This window comes from Phasianus colchicus, chromosome 9 (assembly GCF_987193195.1).
Source record: "Phasianus colchicus chromosome 9, bPhaCol1.hap1.1, whole genome shotgun sequence".
Taxonomy (NCBI): Eukaryota; Metazoa; Chordata; class Aves; order Galliformes; family Phasianidae; genus Phasianus; species Phasianus colchicus.
This window is the reverse complement of record NC_143444.1, coordinates 18,375,624-18,393,768: the sequence shown is the minus strand read 5'-3', so window position 1 is coordinate 18,393,768 and position 18,145 is coordinate 18,375,624. Positions and strand designations below refer to the sequence as shown.

At 40.5% G+C, this 18,145-nt stretch overlaps 1 protein-coding gene across 1 annotated transcript in view; it reads left to right on the top strand.

Annotated features, from left to right (window-relative positions):
* The window catches only part of LOC116243473 (uncharacterized), an 83,662-nt gene that overhangs the window by 40,386 nt on the left and 25,131 nt on the right, over window positions 1-18,145 (top strand). The window contains exons 5-6 of the mRNA XM_090146405.1: window positions 13,835-14,021; window positions 14,947-15,228. The gene's annotated coding sequence lies outside the window, so the exon portion shown is untranslated. The remainder of the gene's footprint in view (window positions 1-13,834; window positions 14,022-14,946; window positions 15,229-18,145) is intronic.

The following is an 18,145-nucleotide window of genomic DNA, read 5'->3' as shown; positions in this document are numbered from 1 at the left end:
TCTTCCTTTGGATCTCATTCCTAGGGAGCATTGTACACCTCTGCCTGCCTCTGGCCTGTTCTGAGCACAAGAATGCAGCTTTGCGCACACCAGTTCCTTCTGTGTTCCTTAGGATCCTGGTTCCCACCCTTCCCCTGATTTTCCTTCATGACTTGCTTATTGCTTAATACTCCAATGTAGTATATTGTACATTTGCTGGGAGCCTAAAAAAGCAACAGATTTTATCGTTTGGATAGTAGATATCTAATGCCCATTATGGGCTGACTAAATTTAGTAGAATGGCAATCCACCAGACTACTAAATTTAGTTAAGGCTGTCCAGTCAGATCATTTTACCTAGCTTAATATTGGACCTCATAAGATAGGGCCTATCAAACAGTATGTCTCCAACTTTCCTAGATGCAGATAACATTATTGTTATAGCTTTTCAAAACATTCATGCTGGCATTTTTAAAACCTTGACTTCTTTAATTTGTATATTCTGTTACAAGTTTGTAAAGTTAGTCAAAATTCATTTGGTCTTCACTGAAAAGATTACTCCTCAGGAAAAAAAAAAAAAAAGATCATGCTGGTTTTGTTTTAAACAAAACCTTTCACTTTCCATGTTGCAATTTAATTTCAATTAGAATAGAATAAATTTTATCATCAAAGGTAGAGTCCAATTTGTAGTGAAATTTTGCACAATATTTTTCATTGTCCTCATGCATTTCTAGTTACCATCAAATCTCAATTCTGTTCCAGAGAGTAAAAAGCTTTATGAGAATCCAGACAATCTGGAATATGACATCTCATTGCAATAAACACAAAATTATCTTGTGCAGAAAATGAGATCTTGGTAAGGATCCCATGCACAGCAGCTGGAGTTATGGCTGTGGGATCTCATATGACTAAAAGAATAGTGTGTACACAGTAATCAGCTCTGCTGTAATTCTGCCACAGTATATGGAAAGGAAATTGCAGTAGCACTATTCTAGGAGTAGTCTACAGGCTTTGTCTTTTTTGGTAGGTCTTGAAAGGGAGCCAGTGTCTCCCCATCCTGAGTCAACCATTCCCTATCTAATAAAGTGAACTGAGATCATCTAGATACTGGTCTTCATTTCTAATGAGCTTTCCCAGTAAAACAGGAAATGTTAATCTTGGAAGGGAAAAAAAATGGTCAAAAATCAGCCAGAGAACATTTAAAGGCTTGTTCTGTACTAGCAGGGCTAAGAAAAAGGCCTGAGAAAAGTGTGTCCTGGGATCACTCACAGTTAAAGCACTGATTAATTAGGCGGAGGGTCATTCTTCAGAAAGACTGGAGGGCAGTTTGGGCCCTGGGGCTGTAATTTGGACACTTCTGGAGTTCTAGATACACTGAGCTATTCTGCACTGGGCCTGTGAATATGTGCATTCTTTTGGCTGAACAATGGCATCTTTATTCAAATGTGAGCCACTAAGTAAGTGGCTGTCTCCTAATATGGGTGGTATTTCTTCCTGCTCTGCTTCAATCTCCGCTGCTTTCCCGTTGCCTTATCAGTGCTTTGTAGCACAACTGACAAAATGGAATCTGTTCACAATGCTAAAAACCTCCCCTTTCAGAGACACAGAAAAAAGAGTCCCAAATGCTTACATATCCTCCAATTCTATGGCAGGGTGTTTACTTTTTTAAATTTGGTTCTGCTTATCTGACTCTGTTTTGGAAATTAATAAAATGGTGCCTGGCTTTTATTGTTTTGACAATGGGAAGGAAATTAACCCACAACTGTTACAAGTGTTTGATCCAAACAAGCAGAGATAAATACACAGTCTTGAGAAGCCTCATTCTCTGTTTGTCAGGCATCCTATTGCACCTCACACATCTGAATTATTTCTCCCACTTTCAGCAGCAACACCATCTAGGTAGATGGTGCTCCTTCATCTTGCTTTGTGCAAGTATTTCTTCAGGGTAGCTTTATTTGTTGTACCTTAACCACGTTTCTTCTTACTCACTGGCCTTGGCTCTACCAGCAGGTAGAGAAGAGGTTGTCTGAAGAAACGAGGGTGTGGTGGAAATACTTCATGCTAGTCAAGTCAACCAAAATACTATCTGAGTTACAAAGCATGCTGGAAAATTAAACAGAAGGTCTGGGCCCCTCCTGTGCTCTCCCAGGAGAGACCAAGAGGAGTTCTGAGAGCTAGGAATGCACAGTTCTCTGCAGGTAGGTCTGCAGAGGGAGGCAACTCTGACAGTGCTTGTGCGATGTTCCTTGGTACTAATAATGAGTTGGGTGACAACAGTCTGGCTGGAATATTGCACTGCAGAAATCTGGGACTTTGCTTATCACAGCAACTGGGCTATGATGCCATGCACACAGCAGACCTGTCCCAAAGCCCACTGCGAGTAATCGATTGCTGTTGGTGTCATGGGGATCAGTGTGACAAGACCAGATATGTTCTGTGCTCCAGGCATCTCTGGCTGTATCTGCCTCCACAAATAGCCCTTCCTAAATTAATTTTGACTGTCCTGTATCTGTATAACCACCAGCTGACTGTTCAGAGCCCTGAGCTGGTGTTTGCATGACTGTGATGTAACATACCAAACAGACCATCCTCATGGTGGGGATCTCCATGAGGCCCAGCACTGAGTGGCAGCCACTCCCCATACAAGCCCTGCTCCTCTCCAAGCTCTGGAGCGCGGCAGCAGCACAAGGCAGCACTGTGATGCTCATTGGCGTAAGTTTTCACCAACCTCCTGGCTGAATGGAAATATTTGGCAGCCTCGGGAATGGGGACAAAATGGGAAGACAAATGACTGGGGATGTCCTCAGCTGCTGGCTGCTAGCCCCCTCTGACCTGCGGATGTTGTGTGAGAGGGCTCTGTTGGCCTGTGCCTACTGGGATAGAAGCTATGAAAGGGCCATGATGGAGCCCAGAGAGTAGAAGTTTTGCACTAGCAATGAGCTAGGGTAAGTTACCCATGTTTAAGTGATACTGAGCTCTGTGGAAATTGAGATTCAGACCTGAATGAGATGGATTGGCAAAAGTCTGTTGTTACTGTCGCATGTCTGACCTCTTGAAAATAACATTAATTCAGAAGTTAAATTTGTTCAGCTGACAGTGATGGAGTGTTTGGGTTAAGGAGGAGATTTTTCAAAGGCACAAAATCAACTTAGCTGTGTGTTAGGGCTACACACTTCTATCCTGCAGTAGACCCAGTGCAGCAGGTGTAGGCGGCTGGCTGCCAGACGCACACATTGCACTGAGGGATGTTCTGAGCCCTTCCCAAAAAAACTGCCATTCCAAAGGTGGTTCTGAAGGTACATGATCTTTCTAGGCAATTTAAATACAATTACATAGGAAATTACTTCTTCTGGTTTAGTATTTAAGTGGTCAGTTAGACCTGGCAGCTGCAGACATGGATCTCATAGCAGGCTTGGGTGGGAGAAAGCATCGTTGCCATGATTTGGGAGATATCCCTTTCTTTTCTAAACTACACTGGCAGCTCATGATCCCAGCATGTCAGAATGACATTCACTCTATATTACGCAGAGCATATAAAAGTCTGTGTTTACATTGTGTCTCCTTTGCCCTTTTCAATTTTGCTTTATTTTTTTAGTTCTGTAATTTAAGCAGTACATATCTGGGGATGTTTTTTTCCATGCCTTGTCTAGCATTATGACTTGTTCTGGCTGAGGCATCCTTACATGATTTGATTTTACAAGAAATATAGGCTAGCATATATGTATGTAATTGTTCCATAGTGAACCAATCTGTCTGGAGCACTGAGGGAAGATACATATCAATACTTTTTTTCATGCTATTTACAAATAAAATTGCTAGAACTACAAATGATGCAAAGTATTAGCAACAACAACAATAAGACTTGTGCTAGTTAGCAGGAAGCATAAAAGTAAGCCAGAGAAAAACTCATCAGAGTAATATTTTCATCAGAAACAGAAACTATTGTAACCAGGGGAGAGAAGCATGAGTAGGCAAAACCGACTGTGCTTAGAGCCAGTATGCAGAAGGAGCTACAAATCACACATTGCTGAGTGAAATCTGAAATGCCAAAGTCTGTTTTTAATACCAGGAGAGTCTTGCTGTTGTGCCTGGGTGTTGGGCAGGAGGCGGGCAGTGGTGTCTGCCAGGGACTGCTGAAATGCCCTGCATCAAAAGCACAGAGCAGCCCATAGGAGAGGTTAAGTCTTGTCCAGCTGCAGGTGACCTGCCACTTGGTCCTTATGCTGGTGGCAAGTGGTCCCCTGATACCAAAGTGTTGAAGGAAGCAGCACAAAGCCACTTAGATGGAGAGCAGGGACCCTTCATGGAGTAGCTGCTGAGCCTTTGCCGTACAGAGAAATCTGAGAGGGCTTTGGTGTTTCGAAGTGGACCAGTGGAGAAAACAGCTGAGAGTTGAAGCTGATGCAGAGCAGGAAACTCTGCTTAATAGAGGGTGCAGTGCAGTGGTGTCAGCAGTGTGGTGTCAGGGCTGCAAGTGCCATATACTAGGGCTTATTTAAAGTGGCTATGGTAAAAGTCTCCAAGCCAGTTAATTACCAGTTTTTGTTACGTCAGGAACTCCTTGAGTTAAAGCAGAAAGAAACTGTTCATGAATATGTTTCAGTTCTGTAGTTTAATGGGACAAATAAAAAAAAAAAAAAAAGTGGGGAGAAAGAAACTGATAAAATGATTTAGTTCATGGAAGGACTGAAAAAGCTGAAATTACATATTATGCCCCATCTACTCTTGCATAAGCCATTGAAATGGCTGGAGACTTAATTGGACTAATCTTCCATTGCAGTTATGCGTGAGCCTTAGGGAGCACATGGGGTGCATATGGGCCAAAGCACCAGCCTATGAAAGCAGGGTAAATTATCCAACAGCATTTTTAAAAATAGTAGGTGTCCAGGTAAGAACAGCCAGGAGGCTTGACTTGCATTTGAAAAGCATTAAGGGCAAGTGAGAAATTTAATTTGATTTATTCATCCAGTGGACTTTAAGAGATATGAAAAAAGGGTAGAGGTGACTTCAGGCAAGAGAAAACTTTCAATGGAAAACAAAAATCTATAGAGGAGTTTAATGTAGACTCATTTCCTTCTTGCTTACATTGGTTTTGTTTCTCTGCAACTCCTTGTTTGCTGTGAGGTTACTGATAGACCATGCTACTGCAAGTGGATTCAGGCTTCAAAATTCTGTCTGGTCAGAACAAAAATCATATTGCATGCTGCATATTGATTCGAACTGCAGATATTGGAGCAAATGGGAGTCTCATGCTATCAGTATTCTTCAGACATTTACTTTGCTGCCTTCCGCTGTTTAGAACACCCTGAAATCACCAGCACATTTACTGAATTGAGGTTTAAAAGCAGCTCAGGAACAGAAACGAATCACAGTTCTTAGCACTGCTGAAGGTTGGAAGAATTCTATTACCAAGGGTGTGCTTTCTGCATGCATTTGAGGCCTCTGAAATGACCCATCATGTATAAAAGTGTCCTAGTTTTTTTCACAAAGGCAGTTTGTTAAGAATTAAACCTAACTCTTGGGAGAAAAAATGAGTTCAGCATACCAGAATACCCATCTTCCTAATTTTTACCATGCTGCAAACTGAAATCCCAGACCTGCCTGTATATTATGAAACTTTCTCCATCTTGAAGAAAGCTTTTATTATGTAGTGCCTATAAGCACAATAATACCTCTGCATATTGACAATGCAGAGGATACCAAATCCCACCTGTTAGATCTTTTCCTCTGTATTGCTGCTATCTTCTTGGTTCTGATAAACACGTTGGTGCTTGGTTTTCCAGAAGTCCCCTAAGACATAGAATCATAGAATGTCTTGGGTTGGAAGGAAGCTCACCCAGTTCAAACCCCCTGTCTTAGTCATTGTCACCCACTAGATCAGGCTGCCCAGGACCCCATCTAGCCTTGAGCATCACCTGGGACGAGGCATCCACAGCTTCTCTGGGCTGCCTGTGCCTGTGTGTCACCAGCCTCTGAGTAAAGAATTTCCTCCTAACATCTAAAGTAAATCTCCTCTCTTTTAGTTTAGAACCATACCCTCTTGTCCTATCACTATAGACAAGTGTAAAAAGTTGGTCTCCCTCCTGCTAATAAGCTCCTTTTCAATACTGGAAGGCTGCAGTGAGGTCTCCCTGGAGCCTTCTCTTCGCCAGGCTGAACAAGCCCAGCTCCTTCAAGCTGTCTTTATAAGAAAGGTTCTTCAGCCCTCTGATCATCTAAGTGTCCCTCTTCTGGACCCACTCCAACAGATCCATATCCCTCCTGTGCTGGGGACCCCAGGCCTGGACACAGCATATCAGATGGGGCCTTACAAGGACAGAGTAGAGGGGGACAATCACCTCCCTCTTCCTGCTGACCACCCCTCAAGTCAGTTGGCCTTCTAGGCCATGGGAGCATACTGCTGGCTCCTGTTGAGGTTTTTGTCCATCAGAACCCCCAAGTCCTTCTCCACGGGGCTGCTCTCAAATGAGTTCTTCTCCCAGTCTGTACGCATATCTGGGATTGCCCTGACTCAGGGTTAGCACTTTGCACTGGGCCATATTGAACCTGATTAGGTTCACAAACATGGCACAGATGATAATTGTGTAGGGCCAACCACATTGCAGAGGTTGCTGACATTTCATTTTTGTGTTTCTGCCCCCTTTCCAGGGCTAGTTCCCTGCCCGATGGCCTGAGGGCTCTGCTCAGTCTGCCAGAGCCTGTTTGCCACGTGCCGAGCTCCCAGAGTTCAGTTTGTGAGGTTTTTGCTGTGTTGTTCTTTAAAGTGCTAGCTTGGCCTTTCTAATACATTTTCAATGGTTGGGATTAGCAAAGCTTGTAAGAACATAACAGACCTGTCAGGTCTACAAGTCCACTCGCCACCTCCACCCACTTACATATATTTTTAAATAGCTAATTAGGAGATAATGCCAGTGGAACCAAATACTGTTACAAGATAATGATCTCACACTGCTACAAAAATGTTAAGTGGGAATGTTTATTTTCAAAGGGAAGAAACACTGATCGTGTGCCTAATCCTATAATTCTTAAGCAAGTAAAATTCCTGTAGATTTCAGCAAAGCCTGAGGTGACAACATCCTATTACTGTGATAGTATTTCTGGATACCAAACGGCTGTAAGTGATGCCGTCATTTTCTCTAAATGATACGGGTGTAGTATTGGAACAGATGTTTCCCTTACCTTTATTAGCCCGTTGTATCTTCTAACTTAGAGGACAAATTCTGCATGTGCTTCACTGCACCAGCTGAGATGATTTTTAGATGTGCTTTAGGAAGCACTGAGCTGTGGTTTGGATGAAGTTATGCTTATTTTTAACTTCCTGACAGCTCATAATGGCGATGCGCAAGCCTGTTTTGCCTCTGCAGGCTCTCTTTGGTACACTAAGGATTACCTAGGTTTAAATCAGAGGGCTTTTCCTCTATCCTGCAGGCAGTTCAGAAGCAAACGCTGTCTTAAACTCACCTTTCAGGAATAAATCATCCCATCATTCTGGAGGGATGAAGGATTACACGTGAACAACAGGCACAAGTCCATCAGCTGCTCTGGCATAACTATCCTGTGCCACTCCTTCCAAGTAAGAGATGAGCTACAATGACCTCCCTGTCATGCTCATCCTGATGTCTGTGTTCCCATCACAGTGTTGGTGGGGGCTGCTCCGTGCAAATCCAGCTCTGGGTCTTCTCTGGCTCTTCAGTGAGGCAGTGCTTATGGCTTGGGTTCATCTGCCTTCACTGCTTTTTTTCTCTGGTCTCCCTTTAGATTCAGCGTTGTCCTACAGACAGGTGAACACTGCAGTGGGAACTTGAGGCAGGTGCAGAGCTGCTTTCAGAGAAAAAAAGCCTGTCAAAGAAAGTATGAAGGTTTATCCTGGATCAAATCTACTTTCACAACTTGTTAGTTGCACTATGGAGAAGGTGGCCAGTAGTTTTTAGAAATTACTGCTGCTTTCACAATTAATGAAGATTCATCATTCCATTAGATCATCTCTAACCTGCTGTAATTGTTCTGATTTTTATTTTTTACCTCGTTCTTCAGTTCATGTCTAAATACAAGAAGATGTTTATATTGCATACATTCAGCTTTAATTGGCCCTTAAAAGAAGGTGTTGATTAGAATCTTCTCAACATCAACAGCTCGCTCGCACAACATTCTCTAATTACTGTTTATTAATTTAGTTCAAGTGGCATAGTTGAAAGCCCTGCTCAGATGGGAGAAGTAAATTGTCACTGGTATTGAATATGTAAATTATGTGCCGGGTAAGTTTCCATGAAGAATGTTTAAAGTTAAATGCTACGCACATAAAGCCTTCGTTTCATCTAACCCAATATGACAGCTTTGCAAGAATTGTCATGAAAATTTACCAGCCCTGGCAAAAAACTGCTTGCCTATCTTTTACTTTTTTTCTATTAACATAATCATGATGATAATAGCAATTTATTTGCTAGTCAAAAAATAAATAAAAATCATTCACACCAGCTGGATGGAGGTTTGCAAGGCTGCCAGTTGAATGTGAACTATGTGTTGCAGTAGTATAGACATTCAGCAGCCTGGATTTGTTGCCCTAGTGCAGTGACCCTTCCTTCTCTTTAATTAGCTTATAAAGTCAGAATTTCTTAAACAAAGTACTCATTAAACATTGCCTTGTTATATTACTTTAAAATGCAATTAAAAGTTTTAAGATTGCCGCAGAGTTTGCGTACCGTTGTCAGTGCCCATGTCACTCGCTATCAATTTCCACCCACTCACATAGATTGGAGGCTTCCTGTTAAATATAGATGGCACTCCATAGCCTTTGTGTATAGAGTAGGCATAAAACAATATACTGATGAGGATGATGTGACTGCATCATATACCTGAAGGAAGAAGGGAATGGAGAGGGGGAAGATATTCTCAAGGAAGGAGAACCTGGGAGTTTTCATTGTCCTTCACTCTGCGCTTGTCTCTGTGTGTCCTTTTGCATGGGAGTAGCTGTGTGTTCCTGAGAAGTGTGCTGCTTCAAATCTTCCCAAAGAAAGTTGCATGGAAATACTTTGCAGTTACTATACTATGCAACTGAAGCAATGAGACAAGACAGTGCTCTAAAAGGGAAAGAAAAATATCCAGTGCCTGAATTGTGCGTGGGCCTTCACCCAGTCCTCACACTCTTGCTGGCTGCTGTTATCATGAGCTGCACTAATCAATTCCAGGAAATCTCCACACCAAGCATTATGTCACATGTGGTTACATCATTCTCTCTAACCTCTAGGGCTTCCTGTTGACATCTTTGGAGCTCTTCTACTACCAACTGGTATAAAAAAAAATGCCAAACAGTATTTTTAGCCATTTGAGTCTGCCAAAAGGAATCCAAATGTCTCCATCTTGCGCCTTTCACCTGCTGGATCTCATCTTTGCTCTCAAAAACAAAGCAATGCTCTGTGGGTTTCCCCAGGTGTTTATATGAAGGATGTCAGGAGCATGTGAAAGGGTTTTTGAGACAGAAGGTGCTAATGCCACTGCAAAATTTATTTTTAATGCCTACCAGATTGCTAATCCAGCCTGTCAGTTGCGTAACTTCTGTTGTAACTTCTATTACCAGAGGTTATCCCCTTCTTTTTTCTGTATTATTTCCTAGGAGATGCTACTTACCAATGTGAGTTATGTTTTGCTTCAGGGTTGACTTCCAAGTGCTGTTCTTTGGGGCATTTCCCCCTTCCTCCCTGCAGGGCCACCTCCCAGGTGTGCAGGGGACAGCAGTATGCTACTGCTTCTCCTGCCAAAGCCACTTTCCCAGCAGTTCAGTTGAAAGAGGCAAGGCTCAAACCCTATGCTGCAAGATTATTCCTTCTTGAAACCACTGCAATGTCTCTTGGTTTGAGTCTTGTTTATTATTATTATTTTCTGGTTTATATCTTCCTTTCATTTGAGCAGTTTGATTTTTGTGGCTGTTTCTGTGTTTGTTCAATACTGCAGTAGATAAGAACAACATGATTAAATTCCAGCTCTGACTGTTGCAACATAAGCGCTCTGCCTTCATTATCCTTGGTGCCTAAAACTATTTGATCTCTAATAAGTTCGCCTGCAAGTGTGCCTCATTTGCATGATGAGGCTAACTGGTGCAGCCTGGTTGCATATTGGTCTCTGATTTCAGTTTCTCTTCAATCAGATGCATCAAACAGAAGGAACTATTAGAATTGCCAGCAACTGTATTTTTTTTCTGTGAATCATGCCAGAATACTAGAAGTCTCAGGAAGCCTTACTAGGCTGGACAAATCCACCAATAAAAGGCATGAGAGAGATTCACATGTAAAGCCATTTACAAAGCAGGGCTGTGCTGGGGATTGCTGGTCTGCTCTGGTGGCACAAGCTGTTAAGACCAAATCCAACAGCTGGGCATCCTCCTTTGATAAACAGCACTTCCCATAGCCACTGGCCTGAATGAGGGACACCTAGCAGAGACCTCTCTTCAGCCTCTCTGAGGGTCAGACTCTGCCCCAGCTTGTGGCCATCCTGACTGGGTGTTTAGACCCAGCTGACACTTATTTGGCTATAGGGCCTCCTTGGATTGCACTGCCCAAAGTTTGCAGAGAGAGAAAACATTTTTTCTTACCTCAAGCACTTGGGAACACGAACCTTTCTTTGTGTATAAAATTGAAGCAGAAAAGAGCTAAATGCAAATAGAAAATAGAGGCTGAATGGTCCTGAGATTCATGGCAATAGCACTGAAAATGTTTCAGGTTGCCTGTTTCCTTTCTGGATCGTGCTTAGGTTAAGCTGGTGGGTTCTACATAGTTTTCAGTATTATCTTAAGAAATGTGATTTGACCCCTTGCAACATCCCTTGCTTCTCCAATTACAGAATTCTGCTTCTTAAATGTTGTAATGTATACCAAAACCTGCATTTTCCTTTAAGACCATTTTTAATTGAACTAATGATCTTTGTGAACAAAGAAATGTTTCTTATTGACTCAAATGAGTTCTAGATTGAGTCCTCATTTCACACATAAGAATGACTGCTTTCTTTTGTTCTTGGGATAGGGCAGATACCAAGAAACCAAACAGTGCAGAGGCAAACAGAAGAACCCTGAGGATCCCATCAGCACTGATTGCTTTGCACATGAACAGTATTTCTTCCCTAGCACATACTTCCAAGAATTTTTTAAAATGTCATTCATATATCATCTGCCCTAGCAGACAGTAGTTGTTCCAGAGAAGCTGTTGCTCTCTATTAGGTCAGTGATCAGTGAACTAAACATTTTCTACTTAGGCCTTCATATGATAAAAGCTTAAGAGCTTTGAAGGAGCCATTACAGACTATTGTCTAGAAGAAATATCCATTTGAAAATTCTGCAATTATGTACTTCTGTAATAGCGTGTAAAAGGAGCTCTGGACCCATTATGGGTTATTGAGTAAATAATGTATTTTTAAAAGTGTCTAAGTAATTTATACGATAGCCTGTATTGGCAGCAAAGAGTGATTGTAGAATAAACATTGTATCTTCCTTTTTAAAAAAATCTCATTTAAATCCCCAAATAGCAATTAAAAAAAGAAATCCCTGATGCAGTTTCAGTTTTTCGATAGTAGTCAATAGCTGATGTCTCTGACTTTACTCCACCATTTTGCAGTGAGCCAGTTCTCTCTGGTCTGATGTTTTTTGTGTGTTGATTGGATAAAAAAGGAGGCTTCGTTATCAAATATAATACAGAGTGTCCAGAGGCCTTTGAGAGGTCAGACCCACAGTCATCAGACATGCCCATAATCAGGAACTGCCACTCATCAGAAGAGCCAAGAGTCCAGAGAGAGAAGCCATGAAGCTGTCAGTCCCTGTTTCAGAGAAAAATTGAGAGGAAATGTGATGTGTGAGATCACACAGGAGACAAATCTCTACTCTCCTGAGCAAGTTTGGTTTCTTGGCTTTATGTTTAGACCTTCTGTAGAAAGGCACCATGTGAGATCGGCATTTCTGTGGATCCTCAGTGCTAATGCCTGCAACAGTCTTGCTCCTTTCTAAGATATCCACAATAGCTTTGCTTCAGACCACTGCGCTTTTAAGCACAGACGCTGATCAAAGCAGATGTGAAAATAGTGCAGTTCAAAATACCTCTATTGCAACAACAATAGTGCTAGAAAGCAAACTTCTGTTCTGTTCCTGTGTGCAGCATAGTCCTTCATTTTATTTATCACATTACTATCTGCTGTGCTGGGGGTAGTTTATCTTCACATCTCCAAATACCTGTTAGGCCAAGCAATTTGGAGCTGCCACATGGAGACTACAGCATTTATAAATACTTTAAAATCGTACAGTGATCCTTACCTGAGAGTACAAAGTAAAACAGTTCTCTGCTTATGGTGATGCTCCAGCCTTAACTCTTTTATGCAGCTTTCCCTGGCATAAGTTAGAGATGAAGTCACTAAATTTGTTGTTCTTGAATCTGTAGGTCCAGACCTGTAAGTGGTCTTGCTCAGAAAATACCCTAAAAATCAGGAGGAAACAGACATCTGTTAATAGGACTGCCAGGGGTTCTGAATTCCCTTTTTAGAGGCTATGTAATACCTATCCCTGCTGTATTAATCCATGTGCATGTTCAGAACAGATCGTGTGCTTCCCATAGCTATGCTGTTCAGTCACACCTCAAGAACATAGTCTTTAGATCTAAATTTGAGTCATTGTTTATGAAGTGTTTTCAGTACAATGAACAGAAATGTGGCTTTTTGGCTGCCCTCTGAGGAGATTACAAGAGATAAGTATCTGTAGCAAGGCCACCAACAGATGAGATTCTCTTTTTTAATGTATTTGGAAAGAAAAAAAAGAGGAAAGAAAGAATAAATGCAAGGATGCCAAAAGCTCAAAAGACATAAATGAAAGGGAGTGCCTTAATGAAGAGACAGTAAGGTAGCAGTAAGAGAAAAGATGAAGTGAAAAAATGGTGAAGGGGCGATAATAAAGCCAGAAATTAATTGAGAAGAAACAAGGTGAAAGGTATAAGTACATTTAAGTTGTATTTGAGCAAGATGTCTCAGAAAGAAATCAGTTTCTCACTATTCAGCTGTATTTGTCAATTAGGAAATGTTGGGATAATTGACTAAAGAGGTGATGAAGTCTTCATCAGCTGAGGATTTCAGTGACAAAGTAGTCATAAACATGGGCAATACTGTCAGTTATTGAACCTTCTATGATTTCTTCCAGATCCGTTTTCTACAACCTCACCATCCCAAAGAATTTATTAAACTAGGAATGAGAGTGATACCTTAGTTGTGTGATTATGGGAGACTTCTTTCTGGCTCTGTTACCTCCTGGCTGAAGTTCTGCAAGGTCTCACAGAGTAAATACAGCATATACTTTGAGATGAGGAAGTTGAACATACAGTGTAAAACCAAGAAAAGGAACTGGTAGATCCAGAGACATTTTCTTCTGAGATACGAGCCGAAGGCCACACCCCTTACACCTTCCTATTCATAGTGAAGATCCTATTCTGCAACAAATGCATAGTTTGGCTTTGATACAAAAGCAGAGTCCTCATAACATGAGACAAAAGATCCTGGGGCCCTTCTTGCAAGAAGAGAGTTACAAACTTCTCTGATGTGCTTTCATCAAACCTAAATAATTCTACTTTTTTTTTTCAAAGAAAATTTTTCATAGTTTTAGCCAAAATCATCCTTCACTTCCTCTGCTGGCTTCTCTTGAATGGTGGGTGAAGAGAGGTTGCAGGTATGAAGCAGTCTGGGATTCTTCCAGGCTGCTGATTATTGATATGCAAACTAACAGTCACCACTGCAGACTAAAAGAAAATGCGGAACAGGCTTCTAAAGGATAAGTCTGGGCACGTATCATTTTAGGATGTAAGAAAGGTTAATTATCCCATTTTGTTCATCTTTTTCAGGGCTTCTGGGAGGACTGACCAAAGCTCCGTGTGATAACATCAGTGCTCCTCACCTGAAAGTGGGCAGCTTGGAATGCTCTGCTATTGCCATAAGAAGGCACAGACTTTGGAAGCAGCAACCCATTCCTCTTACAAATTTGCAGTGTATTCTCCTTTTTTCCATTCTGTACCATTGAGCATGATAACGGTAACTGGAGGAAACTTTTGTTTGTTTGTTTGTTTTTCTGTTTTGTTTTTCCCTGACTTTATTTTTGAGATACTAATTTCATTATTTGAGGGTGTGTATAAGATTCTGGAAGCACATTTTACATCTGCTGTGCTGTGAGATCTTTGGTATGGTATTGACTCATTCATTGGCACCTGAGAGAGGTTTTGGGAATTCAGCAAGCTTTCAACAGTCCAGTTTGAGAGATTATACAGAATTATGGCTCACTCAGGTTTGTCCTAATTTTATTAGATTTCCACCATTTCTAATTGCATAAACATATGCAGCCAAGTATACAGATGGGGACTGGGAAGATGTACAAGGACACTCAGAGTCTGTAGTCAGCTAATTGGTGGACTAAGTAATAGGGCACTTGGAAAGATTGATCATTTTTTTTCAGAGCATTTCAGGAGAAAATTCTGTCCCCATTAAAACTGTAACAATCAAGAGAAGAAAGATTTTAGCAGTAGATTTTTTTGGAAATGGAGAAAGAGACGAGTGTAAAAATGTGATGCAGAATAAATCCAAGATGAAGTATGTTGTTATGGGCAAGATCTGCTTTTTTAGCCATAGGAAGAAAAATAGAGTGTCTCAAAAACATAAAACAACTGGCTTGATCCATCTGGTAACATCAGAAATCTTTTGATCAGGGCTTAATACAACTGTTTCAAATATTGCCTGGGTAAATGAGAAGTCATTTTGTTTAAACACTGTTAGTGATAGCAAATGCCAAATTGTATAATGTTTTCAGAAATATTTTATATTTTCTTTTGGAAAATAAATGTTTTTGCTAGGGCTAGGAAAAGTCTTGAGCCACAAGTCCCATTTCTGGTCAAATGATACCATCTGAGCTACTCAGATATGAGTACCTTCACATAAAGTAACGCTGCTGTCCATTCTTGTTCAGGAAATGCTGCTGTTGGCTTATTCCCTACCGTCACAGCAGAAGGGGACAGGAGGGAAAAGTTTTCGCTCAGCTTTTTGTTATCAACCATCTTCATCCATCACACGGCATCTACACTATGGAATTCCCCCTAAATGAAAGGCAATGGTAATGTCTTCACCTCCTGAAGACAGGACACAGCTCTCAGACCGAATCAGCCGCTGCTGGATAGCTTTTTGAAATCTCCACAATTATCAGACCTGGAAGATTTTTCCATCATGCTGGCCTGGGCTAGGCATTTGGTGGGTGAGTAAACTATAATTTGTTTTGGTTTTCCTTATGAAGTAAGTGTAGAATATGCCAAACTAGCTGATCACATATTTGGACCTGGTCTTCTCACAAAAGTTCTCACAAAACCCTCTCAAATGTCTGAATATTTACTAAGTTGATCATGAAATATTTCCCAACAACAAAAATACGAATACAAAAATACAATAGAGTAATCATTTTGGGATGTAGTTATGTGCTAATTACCTTATTTTCTTCTTCCTCCTGTTCAGGCAGTAACGTGCAAACTGACCACATCACTGTAGTAAAATTGCTGATTAACCTTTTGACTCTGACAATTGGGACTTCTCTTAACACCACTTGGTAATGCAAAAGACCATTAGTAGTTAATATTGGGACACCCCACCTCCAGATTTCAAAAGGTTAATGAAAAATCAAGTATCTTGCTTTTACTGGGAAACTTGGAAACCTTCCCACCAAACATTTCATTTTTTGTGATAAATAAGCCAGACCGCTTCAGCTGAGAAAGACGGGTGTTTTGGTAATGTGTACAGCTGTTAATTGAAAAAGATTCTGTTATGCTTGTTCTTCTGGACATAGATAAAAGAGAGATTTGTTGGTGAACTTTAGTTGGGCCTGAACACCCCTTTGTCCAAATACACTGCTCAATAATAATGCTTTGTTCTGTGTAACAGCCATAGAAGGATTTTGAGTAGAATACTCATTTTCTTTAAGTCATATCTGCCAGTGATCATTCTTGGCTTAAGATCAGCTGTGTGTTTTATGAAAATATAGCACCAGTTTTATGCTCAAAACTATTCTTTTTTAGGTAAAAGCTTCAGCACAAACTGGTTCCCCATATGTACCATAAATGCTATTTATCACAGGTTTTGGTCTTTAAAACAGAAAGATAATGTTAAAACATTTTCATTACCCTTTCCTTACAGCTATCATTCACAAACCATCTTTTATAATTATGGTACTAGGACATTTACATAACTGGGAAAAAGGTCCTTAAACTACATTTCTATTATGTTTGGCACTTGTGTGAAAGGATATTATATTCATGTGCATTAGAGATTGCTTATAAAAGATCAAGACAATAATAGCAGATCAGACGATAAAGGTTCCCTTTTCTCCTCCCAGACAGGCTGTCTCTGACAGAAGAATACAGTTCATCAAAAGTGTCTGCAGGTTGTCAAACTCAGTGAGATTTGGGGACACTCGGAGGCTGTCATGGCCAACAAGAAGATTTTCTGTAGGGTTCTGCCATCATTCACCCTCAGGAAATAATCACTCACTACATTCTGCATGCTCTCATGATAGAGCTCTATTTGAGAGAAAAGAGCCATTTTATCAAAGGACAATATATCCCTTCTCTTGGTCCATGCAGCTTCCATTATCAGACCATAATAAATCATATTTATGTTCTCAGTTAATAAGACTGATTACAATGCAGGTTACAGGCATGGGAAAAGGAAAGCAGGTGAAAAGATGTTTTAATGAAAATATGATAAGCAAACAGCTTCTTGTGAACATTTCAGGCTGTTATTTGTAATGATCACAGGCAATTTTTGATACATCTTCTTTAGCAATGGTTTAAGCTGCATAAATTGGCTTGCCACTTTATACGTCGAAATAGGAAGAATCCCGGTGTCCTTCTTATGTTGTCTAGAATCATTATATACATTATAAGCATAAAATGAGTTTAATGTATGTGCTTTGAAAAGAAGGGGAAAACAGAAAATCAGGGAGGACTGATTTTAATGCTGCTCAAAATGATTTTGAAATTTTCTGCTCATCTTTGTTACTAACGGTGCATTTTCCATGAAATTTAGGAATGACATGTGGTGCTTTCATCTCCTTAAAATTAATATACTTCTTTTTCTGTTTTTCTCAATTTCTTCAAAGTTCTTTTTAGAACACTGTGCAAAGAGACAGAGAGAAAATTCTCCACTTGATGTGTGAACATATCTGTTATTAATGCTGGGGGGAGTTAAGTGTGTGCTTCTAGAGGAGAATATACCCCTGCATTAAATATTGAAATAAACCGTATTAAAGAGGTGCAAGGATATTTAGCTGCAGAACACCTGATGCATTCGAGGGCCAAATTCCTTAGAGTGATTAAGATCTCTTCTGTTAAGAAGTTCTCCAATGATTTCCAATGAGTATAACTGTATCTAAATAGCCGATGAAATGTCCTGCTCTTGTCTTTTGAAAAGCTTTCTTTTATGTTTTATTGTTGTTTTCTTTTTTTGTTGTTGTTGTTGTTATAGTCATCTGGTTTATGTTGAGCATCATATTTTCAAGACAAAGTTAAAAATTTAAAGAATAATTTCCTCCTGCTAGCACATAATGGTGACTGAGTATTTCAAAATCTACAGCACTTGCAGAATGCAAGCATTATGCTTATAATTTATATAATGATTCTAGACAATATAAGAAGGACACTGGGATTCTTCCTATTTTGATATATAAGGTGGCGAGCAAATGCAGAAGTCTCCATGGTGTTGTGTGTCTGCAGGAAATGATCTGGTCACTGATACTTCTAAACTCTCTTAAACAAATGTTAAAGCTTTGTAAAGGACCTGGCAATGGAGCATGACCATGAAATTCCCTTAACCCTTTTAGGGCACTTCAGCAGGAGAAGTGATCACACAAGAAACAATAAACTGCTCTTCAAAGGCAGTATCCTGATACGACAACAGACGTAGATAATGCACTTCATGATGGAACTGCTTGATACAGAGAAAAACATGTTGTAACTGCCTTCAGTGTGAAAGGGGTTTTAAAATGCTTCTTGCCAACTCCACAAAAAACAGAGCTGCTATTTCAGTTAAAGGCTGATTGTATTTTTCATGTCAGTTTTCACTAACCTCAAACATCACTGTTATGACAGACTGTCGTCCAACCAAACCAGCACTGTGGTGCCATT